The sequence below is a fragment of the Rhinoderma darwinii genome, chromosome 2, assembly GCF_050947455.1.
Source record: "Rhinoderma darwinii isolate aRhiDar2 chromosome 2, aRhiDar2.hap1, whole genome shotgun sequence".
NCBI classification, from domain to species: domain Eukaryota; kingdom Metazoa; phylum Chordata; class Amphibia; order Anura; family Rhinodermatidae; genus Rhinoderma; species Rhinoderma darwinii.
The window spans coordinates 354539461-354559331 of NC_134688.1; the positions used below are offsets into that span (position 1 = coordinate 354539461).

Sequence of the window (19871 nt, forward strand, 5' to 3'; positions counted from 1 at the left end):
ACAGAGAGGAACAGCGATCGCGCTCTTACAGAAGCTTGTAAAAATTACAATATACTGAAATACATTGGTATTGCAGTGTATTGCACCAGCGATCTAAAGGTATGTTCACACGCTTAGCAAAAAACGTTTTTCACAGCCGTTTTTGGAGCTGTTTTCTATAGAGTTAATGAAAAACGGCTCCAAAAACTTCCCAAGAAGTAACCCGCACTTATTTTTCGCTGGCTGTTTTTGACGTGGGCGTTTTTCAAAACGGCCGTGTTAAAAACGGCCCATCGGAACAGAACGCCGTTTTTCCCATTGAAATCAATGGGCAGATGTTTGGAGGCGTTCTTCTTCAGATTTTTCGGCTGTTTTTCGGGCGTTCCTCGGACCCTTCGAGATCCTGCTACAGATTAACCAGGTGTCTTACAAGCTGCGGCTGCCTCCTTCCCTCAAAATCCCTAACTCCTTCCATGTCTCCTTGCTGAAGCCCGTGGTCATGAACCGCTACTCCAGGACTCCTAGTTCCACAGTGGCTCCTGGCGGCTCATCAGGGACTTTCGAAGTAAAGGAGATTCTGGCCACCAGAACGTAGGAACGTAGGACTGTCTCCGGAGGGTGCGCGTGCACGTTCTTCAAGGGCCAGTGCAGGCATAATTGCAGGAAGTCTACAATCAAGCCCAGAATGCTACTGGACTATAAAAAGGGCTCTGCCCTCTTGTTCTTTGCCTGAGCGTTGTTTGTTACCCAAAGTTTGTCTTGCAAATTGTCTCCTAGTGTCTTCCAGTTTCCTGTTCCTGTGTCCTATATCCCGTGCTGTCCTGGTCAAGTGCCGTGCTGAAGCTGATGTCGTGTTCTGCTACTCCATGCCTGACGTCTACCTGCTGCCTGGTCCCAGCCGAGCCTGCCTTGCTACTGTCCGAGTTGCCACAGGTACCCTTTCTGGACTGTAGACTCTGTACTATACCTGTTTGGCCAGCTGCCATCCCGCTATGCGGTACGGCCCAGTGTGTCCACACCCCGCATCGTGACAATGTGACTATACGTGGGAGCCGAGCGGAGCCTGCGATTTGTATAATAGGCTCTCGGTGAGCAAATAAATATCATTTAGATGTACAAGATGCCCATTAAAAACGGGCAAAGAAATAAAAAAATTCATGGGAGTTCTTCTTTCTTTAAAGGCACTTCTGAAGAGAATTTTTTTAAAATAAATCAATGTTTTATTCACATTGCAGACCGGAAATAAAAGGTCAATATTTACCTTCACTGGCATTGCCATAGTGACGTGTCTCTGCTCCCCACCTCTAGCCCCTGTGTAGCCCGGCCTCCTGTCATGATGCTGCAGCCAATGTGACCGCTACAGCCTGTGATAGACTGCGGAAGTCACATGGGATGAAAAGTCATCCCAGACGGTCAGCAGCACGGAGAACAGCCAGGGCAAACAAGGAGGCATCGCTCAGACAATGCCAGGGAAGTATATACTTTTTTATTAAACATAAACAAGAAAAGAAAAAGGTGTTTGTTTTTTTAGATTTACGATTTTAGCTTTTCCGCCATAAAAATCGCAACATTTGCCATTTGTTGCAGATTTTACCTTCCCATAGGAACTCAATGGGGGAAAAAACACGGCATAAATTGGCAGGTCAATTTATGCACATGATTTTTCCGCAGCATGTGGATGAGATTTGTTCCAATCTCATCCACTTTGCTGCTACTGTAATACGCTGCAGATTTTCGCAATGTAATCCGCTGCGGAAAATCCGCAGCGAATCTGCCCCGAGTGCACATACTCTAAAGGGGTATTTTCTATGCCGATGTTTATACACTACTGCTGTGGGATAATCCCTTTCTCCACTTTGAATCTGATCCAAGTCTTAGCCAAAAAAAATAAAATAAGCGTGCACTGTGCCGCATCTAATTTTCCTCTTTATCCCATAAAAGCAAGCAAACACTTTTACCTGCCTGTTGTCTCTGTTTATTTTGCTGGTTCCAGTTCCCCTTTCTCTTCCAGTAGTCTATTTCTGTACTCATTAGCTGTCTGATGTAATCAATTTTCCCTGCCCGGCCTACACAGTGTATGCAGACATTACTGACACAATAGCTGTATATTCTAGTAGACAGACTCTACTCTGTCTCTGATGTGCTTGGATGCAAAGCACTGTCACTTTTATTCAACTACAGTGGACAAAAGTATATGCAGAGTTCGTATAACATACAGATGTAATGTATCAGATCACTTTGACCACCAGATCAGTTTCAGATCACTTTGACCTATTAATAGTAAAGGATTTATGAAAAACGACATGTTTTGTTGCTCAGCAGTTTGTGCGTAAATATACTTCAGTCACATTGATGAATTTGATGAATATACTTCAGCTACCATGATAAATATACATCAGTCACCATGATAAATATACTTCAGTCACCATGATAAATATACTTCAGCTACCATGATAAATATACTTCAGTCACCGTGATAAATATACTTCAGCTACCATGATAAATATACTTCAGTCACCGTGATAAATATACTTCAGTCACCGTGATAAATATACTTCAGCTACCATGATAAATATACTTCAGTCACCGTGATAAATATACTTCAGCTACCATGATAAATATACTTCAGTCACCGTGATAAATATACTTCAGTCACCGTGATAAATATACTTCAGCTACCATGATAAATATACTTCAGTCACCATGATAAATATACTTCAGCTACCATGATAAATATACTTCAGTCACCGTGATAAATATACTTCAGCTACCATGATAAATATACTTCAGTCACCATGATAAATATACTTCAGCTACCATGATAAATATACTTCAGCTACCATGATAAATATACTTCAGTCACCGTGATAAATATACTTCAGTCACCGCAATAAATATACTTCAGTCACTATGATAAATATACTTCATTCACCGCGATGAATATACTTCAATCACCGTGATAAATATACTTCAGTCACTATGATAAATATACTTCATTCACCGCGATGAATATCCTTCAGTCACCGTGATGAATATACTTCAGTCACCGTGATGAATATACTTCAGTCACCGTGATAAATATACTTCAGCTACCGTGATAAATATACTTCAGTCACCGTGATGAATATACTTCAATCACCGTGATAAATATACTTCAGTCACCGTGATGAATATACTTCAATCACCGTGATAAATATACTCGAGTCACCGCGATGAATATCCTTCAGTCACCGTGATGAATATACTTCAGTCACCGTGATGAATATACTTCAGTCACCGTGATAAATATACTTCAGTCACCGTGATGAATATACTTCAGTCACCATGATAAATATACTTCAGTCACCATGATAAATATACTTCAGTCACCATGATAAATATACTTCAGCTACCATGATAAATATACATCAGTCACGATGATAAATATACTTCTGTCACCATGATAAATATACTTCAGTCACATTGATGAATATGATGAATATACTTAAGGTACCATGATAAATATACATCAGTGACGATGATAAATATACTTCTGTCACCATGATAAATATACTTCAGCTACCGTGATAAATATACTTCAGTCACCGTGATAAATATACTTCAGCTACCATGATAAATATACTTCAGTCACCGTGATAAATATACTTCAGCTACCATGATAAATATACTTCAGTCACCGTGATAAATATACTTGAGTCACCGCGATGAATATCCTTCAGTCACCGTGATGAATTTACTTCAGTCACCGTGATAAATATACTTCAGTCACCGTGATAAATATACTTCAGCTACCGTGATAAATATACTTCAGTCACCGTGATGAATATACTTCAGTCACCGTGATAAATATACTTCAGTCACCGTGATAAATATACTTCAGTCAACGTGATAAATATACTTCAGTCAACGTGATAAATATACTTCAGTCACCGTGATGAATATATTTCAGTCACTATGATAAATATACTTCATTCACCGCGATGAATATACTTCAGTCACCGTGATGAATATACTTCAGTCACCGTGATGAATATACTTCAGTCACCGTGATGAATATACTTCAGTCACCGTGATGAATATACTTCAGTCACCGTGATGAATATTCTTCAGTCACCGTGATGAATATACTTCAGTCACCGTGATGAATATACTTCAGTCACCGTGATGAATATACTTCAGTCACCGTGATGAATATACTTCAGTCACCGTGATGAATATACTTCAGTCACCGTGATGAATATACTTCAGTCACCGTGATGAATATACTTCAGTCACCGTGATAAATATACTTGAGTCACCGCGATGAATATCCTTCAGTCACCGTGATGAATATACTTGAGTCACCGCAATGAATATCCTTCAGTCACCGTGATCAATATACTATAGTCACTATGATAAATATACTTCATTCACCACGATGAATATACTTCAGTCACCGTGATGAATATACTTCAGTCACCGTGATAAATATACTTCAGTCACCGTGATAAATATACTTCCGTCAACGTGATGAATATACTTCAGTCACCGTGATGAATATACTTCAGTCACTATGATACATATACTTCATTCACCGCGATGAATATACTTCAGTCACCGTGATGAATATACTTCAGTCACCGTGATAAATATACTTCAGTCACCGTGATGAATATACTTCAGTCACGGTGATGAATATACTTCAGTCACTATGATAAATATACTTCAGTCACTATGATAAATATACTTCAGTCACCGTGATGAATATACTTCAGTCACCGTGATGAATATACTTCAGTCACCGTGATGAATATACTTCAGTCACCGTGATGAATATACTTCAGTCACCGTGATGAATATACTTCAGTCACCGTGATGAATATACTTCAGTCACCATAAAGAAAATACTGTACTAAGGCAAAGCTTATATATACACGTAACTGTGATCCAATGGACACAGCACTCATACCTGCGTGATCAGGAACCAGACTATTAATACTAACCGTGGCCCACCTTTGATCGTCACTAAGGAAACCTTGGTGATTGACAGTCGGTCTTTGGTCTGTAAACTGCCACACACAGATAAATATCTCCCTGGCAGCAACTGATGGTAAGATAAGTTAGCCCATTACCAGGGTTGCCACCTACATCATCAGTACAGCAGAAGGCAAATCCTACCCTTTTTTTAAAAAAAAGGGGGGGAGGGGGGGGCAGGACAAAACTTCTTCTAGGGCCAACAGACAGTTACACCCTGATTGTAAATATCTCAGTTATTGAAAGTGTTCAATAGTGTAGGATAATAAAACAAAACTAATAGAGCAGGTCCCACATTTTGAATACATGTGTTAAAATGCTGTTGTCGCGTGATGATGAAAGATATACATCTTGTCTGTATATATATCCATCAATGTACATGTATGTATCCAATCCTTTGTGCAGTGTATCTATACAAACACTGGCATAGAAATGGGAAGGGTCTGATGCCAGTTAGTGCCAGTGACACATCATAGACATTGCTGGGACATGAGACATGTATACTGTATGGCCAGCTTAAAATATAACAAATAGAGAGGACACTGAACATTCTGAGACATGCTGAAGCCACCTGTTATTGCCGATGCGCCAACTTCAGAGACAATTCTGTAGTCAGATCTCAGTATAATATAATAGTCAGATCTCAGAATAATATAATAGTCAGATCTCAGTATAATATAATAGCCAGATCTCAGTATAATATAATAGCCAGATATCAGTATAATATAATAGCCAGATCTCAGTATAATATAATAGCCAGATATCAGTATAATATAATAGCCAGATCTCAGTATAATATAATAGCCAGATATCAGTATAATATAATAGCCAGATCTCAGTATAATATAATAGCCAGATATCAGTATAATATAATAGCCAGATCTCAGTATAATATAATAGCCAGATATCAGTATAATATAATAGTCAGATCTCAGTATAATATAATAGCCAGATCTCAGTATAATATAATAGTCAGATCTCAGTATAATATAATAGTCAGATCTCAGAATAATATAATAGTCAGATCTCAGTATAATATAATAGCCAGATCTCAGTATAATATAATAGCCAGATATCAGTATAATATAATAGTCAGATCTCAGTATAATATAATAGTCAGATCTCAGTATAATATAATAGCCAGATCTCAGTATAATATAATAGCCAGATCTCAATATAATAGTCAGATCTCAGTATAATATAATAGTCAGATTTCAGTATAATATAATAGCCAGATCTCAATATAATAGTCAGATCTCAGTATAATATAATAGCCAGATCTCAGTATAATATAATAGCCAGATCTCAGTATAATATAATAGCCAGATATCAGTATAATATAATAGCCAGATCTCAGTATAATATAATAGCCAGATATCAGTATAATATAATAGCCAGATCTCAGTATAATATAATAGCCAGATATCAGTATAATATAATAGCCAGATCTCAGTATAATATAATAGCCAGATCTCAGTATAATATAATAGTCAGATCTCAGTATAATATAATAGCCAGATCTCAGTATAATATAATAGTCAGATCTCAGTATAATATAATAGTCAGATCTCAGAATAATATAATAGTCAGATCTCAGTATAATATAATAGCCAGATCTCAGTATAATATAATAGCCAGATATCAGTATAATATAATAGTCAGATCTCAGTATAATATAATAGTCAGATCTCAGTATAATATAATAGCCAGATCTCAGTATAATATAATAGCCAGATCTCAATATAATAGTCAGATCTCAGTATAATATAATAGTCAGATTTCAGTATAATATAATAGCCAGATCTCAATATAATAGTCAGATCTCAGTATAATATAATAGCCAGATCTCAGTATAATATAATAGCCAGATCTCAGTATAATATAATAGCCAGATCTCAGTATAATATAATAGCCAGATCTCAGTATAATGTAATAGTCAGATCTCAGTATAATATAATAGCCAGATCTCAGTATACTATAATAGTCAGATCTCAGTATAATAGCCAGATCTCAGTATAATATAATAGTCAGATCTCAGTATAATATAATAGCCAGATCTCAGTATAATATAATAGCCAGATCTCAGTATAATATAATAGTCAGATCTCAGTATAATATAATAGCCAGATCTTAGTATAATATAATAGTCAGATCTCTGTATAATATAATAGCCAGATCTCAGTATAATATAATAGCCAGATCACAATGTATTAACCATAGATCAGAGAAAAATACATTATACAATCTAACAGGATGCAGTGGCTCTTATATCAACATAGGAATTCATTCTCCTCTACAAAAAGTCACCACCTTGTCCTGCACTGCATCTGGATGGCATCGGTCTACTCCCCTGACCCTGGCACATCCCCTCTACTGCCCGCAGCCTACCCCCCAAGGATAGGCAGTAGCCTGGCATCGTGTCACTGAGTCTTTCCCAGGGCGGAGCCAACGTGACAGATCAAGGGCTTGCAAGCAGAGAGAGCCAGGAGGAGGCTGGGTTTCTGGCTCACATTCACAGGGCAGCTGCTAGCTCTCTCCTGCTGTGAGGTCCTGGGCAAAGGTGGACAGGGAGGGCATCCCCAGGACGTCAGGCACAGCAGCCACCAGTCCTCTCCGGGTAAACAGCTAAGGTAAGCCTGGTACACGGGCAGCTGCATAGTGCACATTGCTTGTCTTCATATGCAAATGGAAAGGCTGAAAACACGTAAGTGAAATGTTCCATGCAGCCTCTGTCGTATTTGTATTGCGTTTCAGTAAGTTTGACTGCTTGGAATCTCTAGAATGAAATGCTGTGACATCTTACTATAGCACCTGGAGTATATAGTATATACCTAGATCTGTATAAAGTGTACATCTCTCCTGCCCTGTATACATTTCTGTACTCAATAAGGAAATGGATATTGGTGATATTACTATACGTATTGTAACTATGCAGTTGTGTATGAAGTATATGCTATATATAGTGGACGTGGAAAGTGGGGTTCACAGCAGTGCTCTTCTGGGGAAACCTATAGGACAACCTGTGCATGTTGGCATCAGTCATACTGTAATCCTGCAGGGTACTGTATATAGTAGAACACATCAATCATGTATCTATATATCCAATGAATGGCCACTTTATTAGACACCCATCTAGAAGCACGTGGCACTTCCTTTGGCCTTCAGAACCGCAGCAATTCGTCATGGCACTAGGTGTTGAAAATGTTCTGCAGGAATATTGGCCCATGCAGACAGGATGGCACCTTGCTGCTGCTGCTAAAGTGTTCGGGGTGAACTTGGTCGACCACAATGCTTAGGTTGAGTCCTTCTGTTCAAATTCCCATCCACAGGTATAAGAGGACCCAGGGTGTGCCAAGAAAACATTCCCCACACCATAACCCCACCAGCCTGAACTGTTGACACCTTATAGGTCGGGTCCATCGATTCATTCTGACCGTTCCATCAGCATAGTGCAACAGAAATCAGGAGTCATGACCAGGCCATGTTTTTTCACTGCTCAGTGATCCAATTTTTGCGCTCTTTTTCTTTTAGACAGCATGATGATGCTCGAACCGGTCGCCTACTGTTATAGCCCATCCGTGCTAAGGAGTTGTGCGTTCGAACATGTTATTTGGCGCGCCAGCTTTGTATTTGGCTGCAATTTGATAGACTGTGCACCGCCTGTTCATCAGAACGATTCCGGACATCCTCCTCTGACCCCTTTTGTCGAAAAGTTGTTTACGTCCACAGGATCTTCTTCTGTTGAATGTTTTTCGTTTATCACATCATTATCGCATACTCTTGACACTGCCGCATGAAAGAACCCCTCAAGGTTGGCAGCTTTTGAAATACTGGCCCGACTAGTCTAGCACCATTGGAAGTCATTCAGATCGCTCGACTTTCCAATTCTAATGTGGATTCTTACTGAAACTGATCCACGCAAAACTTAATTTTATGCTGTACTTTGGGGTCACGCGTCTAATTTCCACACAAGGAAGCTGTGCAAGGGCAAGTAAGTGTCTCTAACAAAGTGGCTATTTAGTGTTTACTTTGTATAAACATATATATATATATATATATATATATATATATATATATACACACACACACACACACACACACACACACACACACACACACACACACACACACACACAGTGTTTATATACAGTGTATATATATATATATATATATATATATATACACACACATATATACAGTATATATATATTATATAGGAGCCTATAAGGGTGTGTTCACACGACCTATTTTCAGTCGTTTTTCGGACCGTAAACGCTTCGAAAATGGCTAAAAATATGGGGGCTGAACGCCTCCAAACATCTGCCCATGGATTTCAATGGGAAAAACGGCATTCTGTTTTCGCACGGGGAGGTTTTTACTCGGCCGTTTTTAAAAACATCCGCGTAGAAAAAAGCCTCGTAAAAAGAAGTTCATGGCACTTCTTGAGCCGTTTTTCATTGACTCAATAGAAAACAGCGGCCCGTCGGAATAGAACACGGTTTTTCCCATTGAAACCAATGGGCAGATGTTTGGAGGCACTCTGCTTCCGACTTTTCGGCCGTTTACGGCCCGAAAATTGGACGAAAATAATCCGTGTGAACATACCCTAAGGGCTCATTTAGACTTTGTGGTTGTGGTGTGGTTAAAACCGCATTAAAAATCGCATCCGAAAACTGCATATTTTTTCCCACAATTTAATGCATTTTTCAATGCGGTTGCACAATAAAACCGCTTGTGATTTTTGGATGCCTTTTCAATGCAGTTTTAACGGCACCCCAACCGCAACATCTGATTATACCCTAACTACACCGCGTTCCAAATTATTATGCAAATGTTATTTTTCGCTGATTTTCCTAAATAGTCGATGCAAATGACAGTCAGTATAATCTTCAAGCCATCAACCATTGGAGTATAATGCGAATTTTATTGAACAAATCTCCTAATGATAACAGATTTTTTTTTTAGAAGTAAAAAACTCAAAATGCACTGTTTCAAATTATTATGCACAACAGAGATCAAAACATTTTAAAGGTAGAACTAAAATGGTAATTTGTTGAATTTGCAGCATCAGGAAGTCATATTTACAGAAATCAAAAGCTCTTTCAATCAAAAAAAGACTTCACAGGCCAAGTTACATGTTAACATAGGACCCATTCTTTGATATCACCTTCACAATTCTTGCATCCATTGAATTTGTGAGTATTTGGACATTTTCTGCTTGAATATCTTTGCAGGATGTCAAAATAGCCTCCTAGAGCTTCTGTTTTGATGTGAACTGCCTCCCCACTCATAGATATTTTGCTTGAGGATGCTCCAAAGGTCCTCAATAGGGTTGAGGTCAGGGGAATATGGGGGCCACACCATGAGTTTCTCTCCTTTTATGCCCATAGCAGCCAATGACACAAAGGTATTCTTTGCAGCATGAGATGGTGCATTGGCATGCATGAAGATAATTTTGCTACGGAAGGCACGGTTCTTCTTTTTGTACCACGGAAGAAAGTGGTCAGTCATGAACTCTACGTACTTTGCAGAGGTCATTTTCACACTGTCAGGGACCCTAAAGGGGCCTACCAGCTCTCTCCCCATGATTCCAGCCCAAAACATGACTCCGCCACCTCCTTGCTGACGTCACAGCCTTGTTGGGACATGGTGGCCATTCACCAACCATCCACTACTCCATCCATCTGGACCATCCAGGGTTGCACGGCACTCATCAGTAAACAACACGGTTTGAAAATTAGTCTTCATGTATTTCTGAGCCCACTGCAACCGTTTCTGCTTATGAGCATTGTTTAGGGGTGGCCGAATAATAGCTTTATGCACACTTGCAAACCTCTGGAGGATCCTACACCTTGAGGTTCGCGGGACTCCAGAGGCACCAGCGGCTTCAAATACCTGTTTGCTGCTTTGCAATGGCATTTTAGCAGCTGCTCTCCTAATCCTATCAATTTGTCTGGCAGAAACCTTCCTCATTATGCCTTTATCTGAACTAACCCGTCTGTGCTCTGAATCAGCCGCAAATCTTTTCACAGTACGATGATCACGCTTACGTTTTTTTGAAATATCCAATGTTTTCATACCTTGTCCAAGGTATTGCACTATTTCACGCTTTTCGGCAGCAGAGAGATCCTTTTTCTTTCATATTGCTTGAAACCTGTGGCCTACTTCATAATGTGGAACGTCCTTCTTAGGGTATGTACACACGCTAGCTGGCTTTTACGGCTGAAATGACAGACTGTTTTCAGGAGAAAACAGCTGCCTCGTTTCAGCCGTAATTGCTCCACGCATTTTGCGAGGCTTCTCTGACAGCCGTAAATTTTGAGCTGTGCTTCATTGAGTTCAATGAAGTACGGCTCAAATTACGTCTGAAAGAAGTGTCCTGCACTTCTTTTGACGAGGCTGTATTTTTACGCGTCGTCGTTTGACAGCTGTCAAACGACGACGCGTAAGGCTGGGTTCACACGACCTATTTTCAGACGTAAACGAGGCGTATTATGCCTCGTTTTACATCTGAAAATAGGGCTCCAATACGTCGGCAAACATCTGCCCATTCATTAGAATGGGTTTGCCGACGTACTGTGCAGCTGTCAAACGACGATGCGTAAAAATACAGCCTCGTCAAAAGAAGTGCAGGACACTTCTTTGGACGTTTTTGGAGCGGTTTTCTCATAGACTCCAAAAACAGCTCCAAAAACGGACGTAAAAAACTCCGCGAAAACGGCTCGAAAAACGCGAGTTGCTCAAAAAACGTCTGAAAATCAGGGGCTGTTTTCCCTTGAAAACAGCTCCGTATTTCCAGATGTTTTTGGTCACTACGTGTGCACATACCCTAAATGACAGGTTGTCTGCACAGTACGTCGGCAAACCCATTCAAATGAATGGGCAGATGTTTGCCGACGTATTGTAGCCTTATTTTCAGACATAAAACGAGGCATAATACGCCTCGTTTACGTCTGAAAATAGGTCGTGTGAACCCAGCCTTAAGTAGTTTTCCTTTGATTGGGCACACCTGGCAAACTAATTATCACAGGTGTCTGAGATTGATTACAATAATCCAAAGAGCCCTAAGACACATTACCATCCATGAGTTAATTGAAAAACTAATAATTAAATGTTTATGACACTTAAATCCAATGTGCATAATAATTTGGAACACGGTGTAGAAACAGACAAATCAATCTGTCCCAAGATCCGTAGAATATAATTTTTTTCTTGTCAAATCAATGATCAAACCTCGAACATGTCAACTCTGTCTAATGTCATGAATCAATTAGGCCATGTTCAGACGTGGCGGAATTTTTGCGCTGCAAATGTTGGTTCTGATTCGGGGCAATTACGCAACGAATCTGCACCAACATTTGCATATTTACAGGTAATTCAGACGTTGCGGACATCACAGCGGACTTGCCACAGATTTCAGTTTTTTCATTGCAAAGGCTGAAATCCGCAGTGAAATTCCGTTTCTCCACAACGTCATGAGTATGCTGCGGAGGGAAAAATCTGCACCGCAGCCTAATGTCTGAAGTAAGTTTCCTGAAAATGTTTTGAAACAAATGTAAAAAATGGCTGCTGCAGAATTCCACTGCGGACTGTCCGCAGCGGAATTCAACAGCAATTCCGCCACGTCTGAATGTGCCCTTAAAATTGCTGAAATCATGTGAATACATGTCTCCTTCTCATGATAGAAACTACCACTGGGGTATACAAGGTGCATATGATAAACAGAGTTGGTTTCTGGGTTTAACCCGTTAGGGACCGCCCCATAGTGTTTTTACGGCGGCCACTAACGGCCTTTTTACGGCGCTGCATAAAAATAAACAAACAGAGCAGGGAGCCGTTAAATATCCCTGCTCTCAGCTACCACAGGTAGCTGAGGGCTTGGAGCATCCCTGCTCTAACGGGTGAGATCGATATAAGTATCAATCTCACCCGTTTAACCACTCAGATGCGGCGCTCAATAGCGAGAGTGGTTTTGGAGAGAGGAAGGGAGCTCCCTCTCATCCCATCGACACCCAGCAATAAGAGCGCCGCGGGTCTGTGTCTCCGATGGCGGCAGCCGGGGGCCTAATAAAGGCCCCCAGGTCTGCCTGTGGTGTATGCCTGCTAGGTTATGCCAGAAGCATGACCTAGCAGATGCCTGTCCGTTTTCCACGGACAGGCATAATACACTGCAATACAGAAGTATTGCAGTGTATTATAATTGTGATCGGGTGATCGCATAGTGAAGTCCCCTAGTGGGACTAGTAAAAAAGTGAAAAAAAAAGTGGAAAAAAAACTGAAAAACCCACTTTTTTCCCTTACATACTGCTTTATTATTAAAAAAAAACAAAATAAACTAAAAAAGTTACACATATTTGGTATCACCGCGTCCATAACGACTCCAACTATAAAGTTATTCTATCATTTAAGCCGCACGGAGAATGTCGTAAAAAATAAACTAAAAAACAATGCAAAAATTGCTGTTTTCTTTGAATCCTGCCTTAAATTTTTTTTTTTTTAAAGTGATCAAAAAGTCGCATCTACTCCAAAATGGTACTAATAAAAACGACAAGTCATCCCGCAAAAAGAAAGCCCTCATACAACTGCATCGGCGAAAAAATAAAAAAATTATGGCTCTTCAATTATGGAGACACAAAAACAAATCATTTTGAAAAAAAAGTGTTTTAGTGTGTAAAAGTAGTAAAACATACAAAATCTATATAAATTTGGTATAGTTGCAATCGCAACAACCCGCTGAATAAAGTTATTGTGTTATTTATATAACACGGTAAACGGCGTAAATTTAGGACCCAAAAAAGTGTGGCAAAATTGCAGGTTTTTTTCTGCCCCCCCCCCCCAATAAAAGTTAATAAAAAGTTAATCAATCAATACTATGTACCCCAAAATGGTGCTATTAAAAATTACCCGCAAAAACAAGGCATAATACAGCTATGTCAACGCAAAAATAAAAAAGTTATAGCTCTTTGAATGAGACGATTTAAAAACGTAAAAAATAGCTTGGTCATTAAGGTCTAAAATAGGCTGGTCGTTAAGGGGTTAAATATCCCCCTGTGAAAATATTCCCTGAGAAATTGCTGCAGAAGTCTGCTGCATGTAAATATACCCTTAGGCTCAGTTCACAAACTACATAAAAAAATCCCCACCAAAATGCGCAATAAAATCCACGTGTTACATGCATTTTGGTGTGGATAAAGTCACGGATTTCACTCTTTGCATTGCGGCATTTCCACAACCGATAGGGTATGCTGCAGGTTTGAAAATCTAGAGCATGCTTAGAATCCGTTATCAATTTTATACGCTGTGAGTAAATACGGATTTTGATTGCGATTTCGTAACTGAAACCGAATACTCTGTGTGTGAACATAGACATTACTTTTGCTATCTTTTTAGGTTTCCTTCACACAGGGTTTTTTTCTGGCGTTTAAAACTGCATAAAAACATGTCTGTAAAAACGCCTGTTTTTTAACTGTAATGGGCATTTTTATGTGTTTTTGGTAGCATTTTATATAGTGTAATTTTGTACATGCGTTTTCACTGGCTTTTTTGAAATTCTATAAAGGAAAACACCATACCTAGAGCATGCTGCGTTTAGAAAAAACAACGTTAACCCCAAAAACTCTAGAAAAACACCACAAACCAAAACGCTTTGTATGTAGGCTTTCTCATATTTTACCATAGACTTTAAAATCACATCTGTCCAGAGTAGATGCAGTATAAAACACCACCGAAAACACTAGAAAACGCTGCTTATGAATCCAGACTTAAAAGCCAATGTGCCTGATCCCCTTAAAGAGGCTCTGTCACCACATTATTAGTGGCCTATCTTTTACGTAATGTGATCGGCGCTGTAATGTAGATTACAGCAATGTTTTTTATTTGGAAAAACTATATTTTTTGACGGAGTTATGACCTATTTTAGCTTTATGCTAATGACTTTCTTAATAGCCAACTGGGCGTGCTTTACTTTTTGACCAAGTGGGCGTTGTGATGAGAAGTGTATGACGCTGACCAATCAGCGACCAATCAGCTTCTCCCCATTCATTTACTCAGCACATTGTGATCTTGCTAGATCATGATGTGCAGTCACATACTCACACATTAACGTGAATTGAAGTGTCTTGACAGTGAATAGACATCACCTCCAGCCAGGACGCGATGTCTATTCACACTCCCGACACTTCGGTAACGTTTGTGTGGGATTTACAGCACAGCAAGCGTAATCTCGCTGTAAGCTGTCATTTACATTGTGATATCGCGAGATTACGCTTGCTGTGCTGTAAATCCCACACAAACGTTACCGAAGTGTCGGGAGTGTGAATAGACATCGCGTCCTGGCTGGAAGCGATGTCTATATACTCTCAAAACGCATCAGAATTTAGTAGCAGCATAGTGGATGAGATTTTACAAATCTCATCCACATGCGTAAAATTCCGTGCAAAAATTGAACTGCGGGGCATATTTTTCGGACCGCAGCATGTCAATTCCTGCTACGGAAAGTGTGCAGAATTGCTGCGTTTTTCAGAGGAGATGTCACCATCTCCTAACATTGAGGAAAACGCAGCAATTTCCGCACCATTTTCTGCCGTAAAAACCGCAGGAAATGGTGCGTTTTTGCTGCAGCGGAAAGTCTTTGACTTTCAGCTGAATTGCTGCAGAAAGTTTCTGCAGCAATTCCGATGTGTGTGGATAAGAGCATATTCACACGGTGCAGTCAAATCATGGTTAATTGCTGTGTTCACCGCAAAATGCAGCGGTTTTGCAAATTTTTACAAAAAATGCTTGTTTTGACAACGAATTCATGCCAATCACGACAATAAACTGCAATTTGACAGCATTGTGTGAATATATCCTTAGGCCTACTTCACACAGGTTTTTTTTATGGTGTTTTAGACTGCATGAAAAAAACTCATGTAAAAACACCAGCAGCATGCATTTTTTTATGCCGATTTTCATATATAGACGCCAACAAGAAAAACACCAGTGAAAAAATGACAAAACCAGATCATGCTACGTTTTGAAAAAAATGTCACTGTACCCAAAAACGCCACATACTAAAATCCTTTGTATGTAGCCTTTTAAATAATTTACTGAAAACTTTAAAATAACATCTGGCTGCAATGTTTTTGATCTTAAAAAAAAACCCTGAATAATGCATATAAAAATGTCACAAAAAAACATAGCAAAACGCGATGTATGAATTAACCCAAAAGGTTTTTGTTTTTTTTAACTGGAAGTTGTTCACTATGGATCTGGCTTGTCTAACCCCCGATGATAAACTATAATAAACTGTTATGGCCGTGGAAAGCCTCTTCTGGCCACACATATCCCTTCAGATGAAATGAAGCATTACATGGTGACCATTCAAATTCAGAGTGGCTTTCTCTTCTGGCTCACAGGGGTGAGTCCCGAACGGTGCCCCAGCTTTATGACATCTATATGCCCAAATAAAGCAAAGACAACCCCTTACATGCCAAGAACAAGGTTGGATCCCATTGTATGTAATCAGGAAATCCTTAGGCCATGTTCACATCTGCGTCGGAGGCTCCTTTAATATTATTTAAGGAAGCTGCAGGCAATCTCACATATTATGTATACAGATATCAGTAGAGCCTGTCAATAAAATTTCTAATAAATTTCAGGCACTCCCATTAAGCCATTAAGCAGGTCATGTAATAAACATACACTATATGGACAAACATATTTGGACACCTACATATTACATCTACTGTACATGAGCTTTTATGACATCCCATACTCAATTCATAGGCATTAATATGGAGTTCCCCCCCCCCCCCTGCGAAGGCTTTCTACAAGATTTTGGAGTGGGTTTGTGGGAATCTTTGACTGATGTTGGATGAGAAGGCCTGTTCTAGTTCATCCCAAAGGGGTTGGATGTTGGATGGGTTTGGGGTCAGGGCTCTGTGTGGGCCAGTCAAGTTCTTCAGCACCAAACTCACCCAACCATGACTTTATGGATTTTACTTTGTGCACTGGGGCACAGTCATACATATTGGAATAGAAAAGGGTCTTCCCCAAACTGTTCCCACAAAGTTGGAAGCTTACAATTGTCCAAAATGTCTATGCTGAAACATTAAGTTTACCCTTCATTGGAACCAAGGCCCCTAGGCCATCCCCTGAAAAACAACCATATAGCATTATCCCTCCTCAACCAAACTTTACAGTTGGCACAATGCAGTCCGACAGGTAACGTTCTCCTGGTATTCACCAAACCCAGATTAGTCCATCAGACTGGCAGATAGAGAAGCATTATTCGTCACTCAACAGAACACATTTCCACTGCTCCAGTGTCCAGAGGTTTGCTTGTTTTAACCCCTTAGGGTATGTGCACACGAGGGCATTACGTCCGTAATTGACGGACGTATTTCGGCCGCAAGTACCGGACCGAACACAGTGCAGGGAGCCGGGCTCCTAGCATCATACTTATGTACGACGCTAGGAGTCCCTGCCTCGCTGCAGGACAACTGTACCGTACTGAAAACATGATTACAGTACGGGACAGTTGTCCTGCAGCGAGGCAGGGACTCCTAGCGTCGTACATAAGTATGATGCTAAGAGCCCGGCTCCCTGCACTGTGTTCGGTCCGGTACTTGCGGCCGAAATACGTCCGTCAATTACGGACGTAATTCCCTCGTGTGCACATACCCTCAGTGTCGAAGCCTGTTTTGGCCTTGTGGACACAGACGATTTTTGCAAATCTGACATGTGTTACTATATGTGGTAATAACTCCAGAATGCTTTTGCATATCCAAGCAATTCTGAGGTTGTTTTCTCGTGACATGTTGTACTTTATAATACTGAAAAAATTTGGTCGTTAAATTCAATATTTATTTGTAAAAAACACCAAAATTTTGAGAAAATTTGCAAAAATCTGGATTTTTCTAAATTGTAATGTATCTGCTTGTAAAACAGATCGTAATACCACACAAAATATTTACTAGTTAACATTTCCTATATGTCTACTTTATGTTTGCATCATTTTTTGAACGTCCTTTTATTTTTCTAGGACGTTACAAGGCTTAGAACTTTAGCTGCAATTTCTCGCATTTTCAAGAAAATGTCAAAAGGCTATTTTTTCAGGGACCAGTTCAGTTCTGAAGTCCCCATAAATCCCCATAAAGTCCCCATAAATCACCCCATTTTAAAAACTGCACACCGCAAAGTATTCAAAACAGCATTCCGAAATTATTTTAACCCTTTAGGCATTTCACAGGAAATAAAGCAAAGTAGAGGTGAAATTTACAAATTTCAATTTTTTTTTTACGAAATTCATTTGTAATACAGTTTTTTCTGTACCACAGATGGTTTTACCCAAGAAACGCAACTCAATACTTATTGCCCAGATTCTGCAGTTCTTATAAATATCCCACATGTGGCCCTAGTCCGCTTATGGACTGAAACACCGGCCTCAGAAGCAAAGCAGCACTTAGTGGATTTTGGGGCCTTATTTTATTAGAATATATTTTAGGCACCATGTCCGGTTTGAAGAGGTCTTGTGGTGCCAAAACAGTGGAAACCCCCCAAAAGTGACCCCAGTTTGGAAACTACACCCCTCAAGGAATTTTTCAAGAGGTATAGTGAGCATTTTTAGCCCACAGGTTTTTTGCTAAATTTATTGGAACTGGTCTGTGAAAATGAAAATCTACTTTTTTTCTGAAAAAACATACAATGTTTTAGTTTTTACAAGGAATAAAGGAGAAAAAGCACCCCAACATTTGTAAAGCAATGTCTCCTGATTACAGCAATACCCCATGTGTGGTAATAAACTGCTTTTTGGACCCACGGCAGGACTCAGAAGGGAACAAGGGCCATTTGGATTTTGGAGCGCAGATTTTGCTGGAATGGTTTTCGGTGCCATGTCGTGTTTGCAAAGCCCTGGAGGGACCATAACAGTGGAAACTCCCCAAAAGTGACCACATTTTGGAAACTACACCCCTCAAGGAATTTTTCTAGGGGTATAGTTAGCATTTTGACCCTACACAGTTTTTGCTGAATTTATGGGAATTATGCAGTGAAATTGAAAATCTAAATTTTTTCTAATAAAATGTCGTTTTAGCTCAGATTTTTCAATTTTCACAAAAGATAAGAGAAAAAGAACCCCAACATTTGTAAAGCAAACTCTTCTGAGTACGGCAATACCCATATGTGGTAATAAACTGCAGTTTGGACCCACAGCAGGGCTCAGAAGGGAAGGAGCACCATTTGGCTTTTGGAGCTCAAATTTTGCTTGATTGTTTTTCAGGTGCCATGTTTCATTTGCAAAGACCTTGAGAGGCCAAAACAGTGGAAACCCCACAAAAGTGACCCCATTTGGAAAACTACACCCCTCAAGGAATCTATCTATGGGTATAGTGAGCATTTAGAACCCATAGGTCTTTTGCAGAATTTATTGAAATTAGGCTGTGAAAATGAAAATCTACATGTTGTTCCACTAAATTGTAGAATGTCTTCATTTTCACAAGGGATACTGGAGAAAAAGAACCCCAATATTTGAAAAGCAATTTCTCCCGATTACGGCAATACCTCACATGTGGTCATAAACTGCTGTTTGGACACACGGCAGGGTTCAGAAAGGCAGGAGCACGATTTGTCATGCAGATTTTGCTGTATTGGTTTTTGGGCGCCATGTCGCATATGCAAAACCCCTGAGGTACCAGAGTACAGTGGAAGCCCCAAGAAGTGACCCCTCAAGGCATTTATCATTTGCCTGCACAAGACAGGGCTCAGAAGTGAAGAGCACCATGCGCATTTAAGGTCTATTTTGGTGATTTTTCACAGCATCGGCCCACAATTGAAGGGCTCGGAAGTCAAACAGTAAAACAAACACCCCAAGTAGTGACCCCCATATTGGAAACTACAAC

At 39.9% G+C, this 19871-nt stretch overlaps 1 protein-coding gene across 2 annotated transcripts in view; it reads left to right on the top strand.

The window, feature by feature from the left end:
• Nucleotides 1-7314: 7314 nt before the first annotated feature.
• The window catches only part of CDK18 (cyclin dependent kinase 18), a 133284-nt gene continuing 120727 nt past the window's right edge, over nt 7315-19871 (top strand). For both annotated transcript variants that reach the window (XM_075853796.1, XM_075853795.1), the window contains exon 1: nt 7315-7622. The gene's annotated coding sequence lies outside the window, so the exon portion shown is untranslated. The remainder of the gene's footprint in view (nt 7623-19871) is intronic.